The 6000-nt window shown below is 51.2% G+C and overlaps 1 protein-coding gene across 3 annotated transcripts in view; it reads right to left on the reverse strand.

Annotated features, from left to right (window-relative positions):
• The window catches only part of LOC104335361 (discoidin domain-containing receptor 2), a 63781-nt gene extending 57781 nt beyond the window's left edge, over positions 1-6000 (reverse strand). For 2 of the 3 annotated variants that reach the window (XM_075439338.1, XM_075439342.1), the window contains exon 1: positions 5917-5988. The gene's annotated coding sequence lies outside the window, so the exon portion shown is untranslated. Of the gene's footprint in view, positions 1-5916 lie in introns of all 3 variants that reach the window. The other variant, XM_075439340.1, reaches the window with a different exon arrangement.

Here is a 6000-nt window from a genome sequence, read left to right on the forward strand (position 1 = left end):
AGAAGTGGCATGGAATCAAAGCAACTCATGTTCACAACTATTTTGTCTAGGGAATAAAATAATACAACGTGGAAAGTCGGTATTTTAACTTGCATTGTACTACACACTCACAAGGACTCCAAACAAAGCTCGATGAGCCTGCATACAGGTGTTTTCCACTTCCACGTGCTTGACTTTCCACCTCTATAAAATACCTGTGTGAAGTTATGCATTGAAGACAGCTTCTGCTCATCTCCCACAGAGCAGACATGCTTATGTGACACGCAGCATAGCGACACAGAAAAAAAAAACTATACCACCAAGTCTGTGCTCAGCTGTAAGATTTATTTTCAACTATTTGTTTCAGAAAACAAGCTCACCAGGGCGACCCACAGAACAAGACTCCCCTACAGGCAGAAGAACACTGATGTGGAGTGGCAGGAGGTTTTAATGCAGCTTGCGTTATACATTCCTGTCTTCAAGCTGCATAAAGTGTTGGCATATTTCAGGTTTGTGATTTGAAAGTTTCCCTGCCTAGTTTGACTCTACTTTTTATTTTCATTTTTTTAAAGAGAGATTGGGAACAAGTGACTCCTTGGCTCCTGGGTCCATAATCAATATTAGTAAAACTCCCCCTCACATCAAATCTATTTTTGCATAACTAATACTTTCTTCATTTGGAAGAAGAAATACTCTTAGGCACAAAGTGCCCCTGGCATCAGGAAGGTACCTTTCCACCTTGCCTGTGAGAATGGGTTGTAGTTTAAAGCTACTGGCAACAAAACTTAACCAGCCTGCTCCCCTATGCTGGGAACAACACCTAATGTCACCTTAGAACAGCTTTGCCTAATTTTCAGCATTCTTAAATGAAGGCTGTGATTATTTCAGAAGAGGCCTGTCTGTTAAGGACACCTCAACCCAGCTGCAATCGAGAGAAACGGAGAACAGTGTCCCTTCTGAGAGGGACCAGAGAGATTGGTGGGATCTCTCCTCCGCAGCACAACGTTAGCGCCAAGCTCCCTGCTCAGAATGTTCTCATGCATTAATAGCAAAAATATCATCAATTCTACATAAATTCCTTTGCTGAAGCCAGCAGAAAAATGTCTGTGGAATTAAGGCAGATGAGAGCCTTCCCTCGCTTGGGCTTATCCCAACACCACACACACTAAAGAGAGAAACAGAGCTAAAGAACGATGAAATGCTTCCTTGCCATCTCCTGTTGCTGTCCAAGCAACAGGACCCAGCACTTGCGAGCATCCCTTGGTACTCTTTATATTCAGAAAGCTCTTGTTGGAGCACAAAGCCGCCCTGAAGACCGACGCTTTCGCAGTCTCTAGTGCTTTGTATGTGCCATGAGGACGCTGGGCATGTGACTTGTGTGTTAAAAGTTTTTGGCTCACCAGTCTAAGTTCAGATTCTTTCCCTGCAAAGCACACTGCATGATCTCATCTGCAAGCAATCAGCCTGAGAAATCAGCTTGTTAAAGGAAGCTTCTAGGAAAGGAGAGATGTCTCGGGAGAATTTGGGGGCCTATATAATTTTAACCAGTTTGTTAAACCCCAGCTGCTCTTCTCCCCATTGGGGTCACACAACCAAGAAACCATTTCTTCTCCCACACAACTCCAGACAGCAGGACAGCTCGCCAACACCTAACTGGAGCATCACATTTTCATTCTCCACAGCCTGAAAGCACTCACATTTTCATGCAAACTCATTTTAAGTAGCCACTGGAAGAGTGCAAGAACAAACTCAGACCTGCAAGTTGAGGAGCATCCGGAAAAGCAATCCATTAAACATGCAATAGTGGTGACCTGACTGCATGAGACAGAATATCATCTTCATTTCTGGATATGTATTTCAGCATTTCCCCACAATTAACACTTGGATCCTAGACACGCACCCAGAGAGGAATAGCCAGTACAGCTGGAGCTCAGAAGAGGAGTAAGGCAACAAACAGCTCCCTGGAAAGCCAGCTTTACCCTGAGATTGCTTAAAGTGATGTAACAGAATTTTACCTGAATTTCTGGTGATGCTGCAGGAGCATCCAGAAGCCCTCCCCTCCTCCCTGCACTACATCCCCAGAAGGAAGCATCTTCTCCTTCCCCGTGAAAACCTCAGGGAAGCACTGGCACTGCAAAGAGCGTAGGAAATGAAGCGTGGTGTTTGACTCCTAGATTGCACCCTCAGTTCACCACCCTTGCACCCCAAAGGGGAGGCAGGGAAGATCAGATCATAATCCTGCCTTCCTTCACTTTCTTCCGTGAAAGCTGTCACACCACGCGTTCGCTGCTCCCAACAGCATCTCCCAGGCAACCCTCTCTTAGCTACCCCTAGTTGGTCATTCAAGTGCTTTGAAAGACTTTCCTTAAAATTCTTGCATAGAAATCGCTGCTCAGTGTTCAACACAGCATACAGAAGGGACGGAGGGAGGGAAGAAAAAGGGAAAAAGCTAGCCTGTCTCTAACAAAGGAGATCAGGAGGACTGAACCCTTGGCTCTTCCCAGCCATGGATTATTCCAAGTGAAGTGATTATTCACCACTTCCAGCACCTATTTTCAGTTCAACTTGCAAAAGTAACTGTTATGAAACAAACAGAAGGAACCAAAGATCAGAGTGGAAAGGCAACACGCATTTATTACCATGAGAACGGAGGATCAAGTTAACCACGAGGTTCTCCCTCAGTTTGTCTCTTCACTAAAGCTACTTACTACTTTTTAAAAAGATTACCTACACCTCAACCCACAGTTCTTGAATCCACTGTGAGAATCACCATGAGGGACTTTGCCCTGTACAATACAGGATGAGAGAGTCATGGTGAAACTGTTTTGGTCAACAGTGGCACCTTCCAGCTCCAAACGCAACTCTGAACCTCATGGGAATTTGAAATATTGCCTTAAAGAAGCTTTGTGCTCTTTGTTTCTTTAAAAAAGAAACACATAGCTCTGACTGCAAACATTCAGGCTAAACAAAATGTTAGGGGAAAAGAGTCTCCGTCAAGCTTTTTACTCCCTAGCCAAGTTCTTAATTTTACAAGATTAAGAGCAGACACCCGTCCGAACATATGTCAGCTGCTAAAATCCAGGTACAGGACAACCATCCCCAAACCCCCGGGAAACCACATCTTCGAAAATTCAAAGCATAAAGAGGGAGTAATATTGAAGGGCTCAGCTGCTACCTCCCATGGTGCAGCTTCTCAACCAAATCATGAAGGGGAAGACGAAAAAGGAGACTTTCCGGCTCAAGTTCCAACTCTTTTTTAAAAATCAGTTTATAACCACTAAAATAAACACAGTAAGAACAACCGTGCAGTAACCAGGAACCTGCAAAAACAGCTGCAGTTTATGAGCAGCTCAGGCAATGTGTGGCAAACACCGGCAGATACAAGTGGCCCAAGAGGATGGCAGGACATTTGGGGAATGAAACAGTGAATTTCACCCACGGGTTAATTGAGAAACTGCTGAAAGTTGATCGGTCCAGGGCGTGCAGGGTAGAAGCAGCTATTCTGCCTGCGCTGTTTCCCACCACGGTGGGCACTTGCTCCGTGTCAGCTGTGCCTCTCTCCTGAATCCCCCCCTCTCCTCCCAGATGCCCAGGCCTCTCCCACGGCCCAAACTGCCCCGTGCTGTCTCAGCCCAGCCAGAAGCATCCCGGTGCCCCTGGCTTCAAAAGCCTTCTCCCAGGGCACTGTTGGTCCCTCCAGCACAGAGAGCCCCACTGCAGCCCGATGCCCCAGGAGACAGTCACCCCGAAGGGAAGGAGGGCGGGAAACTCACAACAAGACACCAGGTCTTGAACATTTCAACCTTTCTGAAGTCACTCCAGGACATCTTCAGTAGAAGAACAGCAAGCACATCAGATGGCACAGAACTGCAGCAGCAAGTAGCACCTCGAGAGAAAAGTCACCCAGTCCTGCTGCCATTTCACCTTTGGTCTCCAGCCAGGATAACTCCCCAGTATTGGGACACAAGGAAGACTTTTTGGCAGCTTCTCCTCAATGACTACTCAGATCTGGAAGATCCAAACCTCCACTGGGTGTTATCAAGGAACTATCTCAAGCCTCGGTAGACAGCCACATGCTTTGAATGTCTTCCTTCGCTGCAAAGCTGACAGTTCTCAATTATACCCAGTTCGAGTTGTTCTTGGCTCTCCCTCCCTCACCACATACCTGTGCTCTCCGTGGCCTGGTTTGTCAGTGCTCAAAAAACAAATTCAGGAAAGATGCAACACATGAAATCTTCCTGGATAGTGAATCAAATGAGAATGATGAAAGCTCCCGGGCCAGGGAAGGAGGCAGGTCACCTCAGCAACTCCCAGGGGGGAGGAGGACAGAGAGTCTCGGGGTCTTGCAGGGCTGGCTCCCACAAGTTTAAGATGCCGCAGTTTTCGAACTGTATCCCATGAACATCAGAAGGCCACCAATCGCTTGCTAGCAGCAAAAGAAAGCTCACACACCCCAATGTCTGCCCAGGGGACAAGCATACACCTGGCTAATAGATTTAAGTCTTCTCAAAACACAATTACTTCCCTCAATTATACACCAGAGACCAGAACCCGCAGGCTGCGCGAGCCACGAGCGGCACGGCAGCTAACTCACAAAGAGCTGCTCTCCGTTTCGACAGCCCACGCTACCCAGACCATCAGACCAAACGGACAGCGGAGCCTTTCTAATTTCACGGTCCGCAGAGAGAAGGCAGGAGCGGCCGACGGCCGAGCAGCAAGGCCTCTCTGCCCACACGCTGCTGGCTCCACAACCGCAGAGCTGCCGCTACATCCTTTTTTTTTTTCAAAAGAACTTCCCCCCCCCCCCCCCCCCTCAGTGGAGTCAATTGCCGAGAAAAAGAAGAGCTCGGCATTTTCAGCCGAAATGTTTCAAAATGTGCTTTCATCTTTCAGCCTCAAAAGATGAGAAACATAAGTGAAACAAAATCTGAGTCACCCCCTCCTAACATTTCTCCCTTTCTGCCCCCAACAAAGCAAAGCACCCTGAGCTCCAACGGAGCCACTTTTCTCTCTCCTTTCCTCTTCCCCTTTGGCTTACAAGATTCCACTAGAGATGCTGACAAGAAATAGCCCCAGATTCTCATATTTTATCTTTTCCGAATTCCCCCGATTTAAAGAACACTGAGAAGCCAAAGAAACGGAAAGCCAGCGCAGAAAGGAAGAAAGGGAAGAGCACCGACGAACCAGAAATCGGAACACTGAGCTTCAACAAGGAGCAGCCAAACCAACAGCTCAGAAGCGCAGTTTTCCCACAGGGGTCTGCTTAAGAAAAAAAAAAAACACAACCAAAAAGCTTTTTCTTTCATAAAGGGAAAAAAAACCACAAGTAAACGAAACCGCCGGCCAGCAGCTTGCGAGGCAAACCCGGAGCCGCGGACCGGCGCACGGCCCGCACCGCCGCTCCGCACGGCAGCAGCGCGGTTCCCTCCCTCCCGCCGCCTCCCCCGGCCTCGCCCAGCCCCAGCACCGGCCGGACCCGGCGGCGAGGAGCGAACCGGGACGGTGCCGGCAGGACGGTGCCGGCAGCCCGGGCAGGGCCGGCCCGGCGGCGCGGGGAGGCGAGGCCCAGCCGCACCTCCCACCCGCCGAGAACCCGGGAGCTGCTCCCGGCCGCGGCCGGCCCGAGGCCCGGCAGGGCAGCCAAAGCCCCTCGGCACCGCCGCGGCTGTTCGGTAATTAAGCAGCTCTCGCCCCGGACCCCATCGCCCACCGCGGCGGCCCCAGCGCCCGCGCTGGTCCCCAGGCCCCGCCGTTACCGAACGGCGCCCCGGGAGCGGCCCCGCGCTCCCCCCACACCTGCGCCGGCCCCGCCGCGCCGCCCCCCAGCCCCGCGGGCACCCGGTGGGGCGGGGCGGCCGTCCCGAGCAGCGCCTCCCCCGGCGGCGGCGGCGGCGGCGGCGGGTGGGGTGGCGGCGGCGGGCGGGCGGCCGCGCTTACCTGAGGGACCGAGCGGCGGCGGCGGGCGCGGGCGGGCGCGCTGCATCACGGCCCCCTTCCGGCCGCCGGGCGGGCGAGGGCGGG

The sequence above is a fragment of the Opisthocomus hoazin genome, chromosome 19, assembly GCF_030867145.1.
Source record: "Opisthocomus hoazin isolate bOpiHoa1 chromosome 19, bOpiHoa1.hap1, whole genome shotgun sequence".
Lineage (NCBI taxonomy): Eukaryota > Metazoa > Chordata > Aves > Opisthocomiformes > Opisthocomidae > Opisthocomus > Opisthocomus hoazin.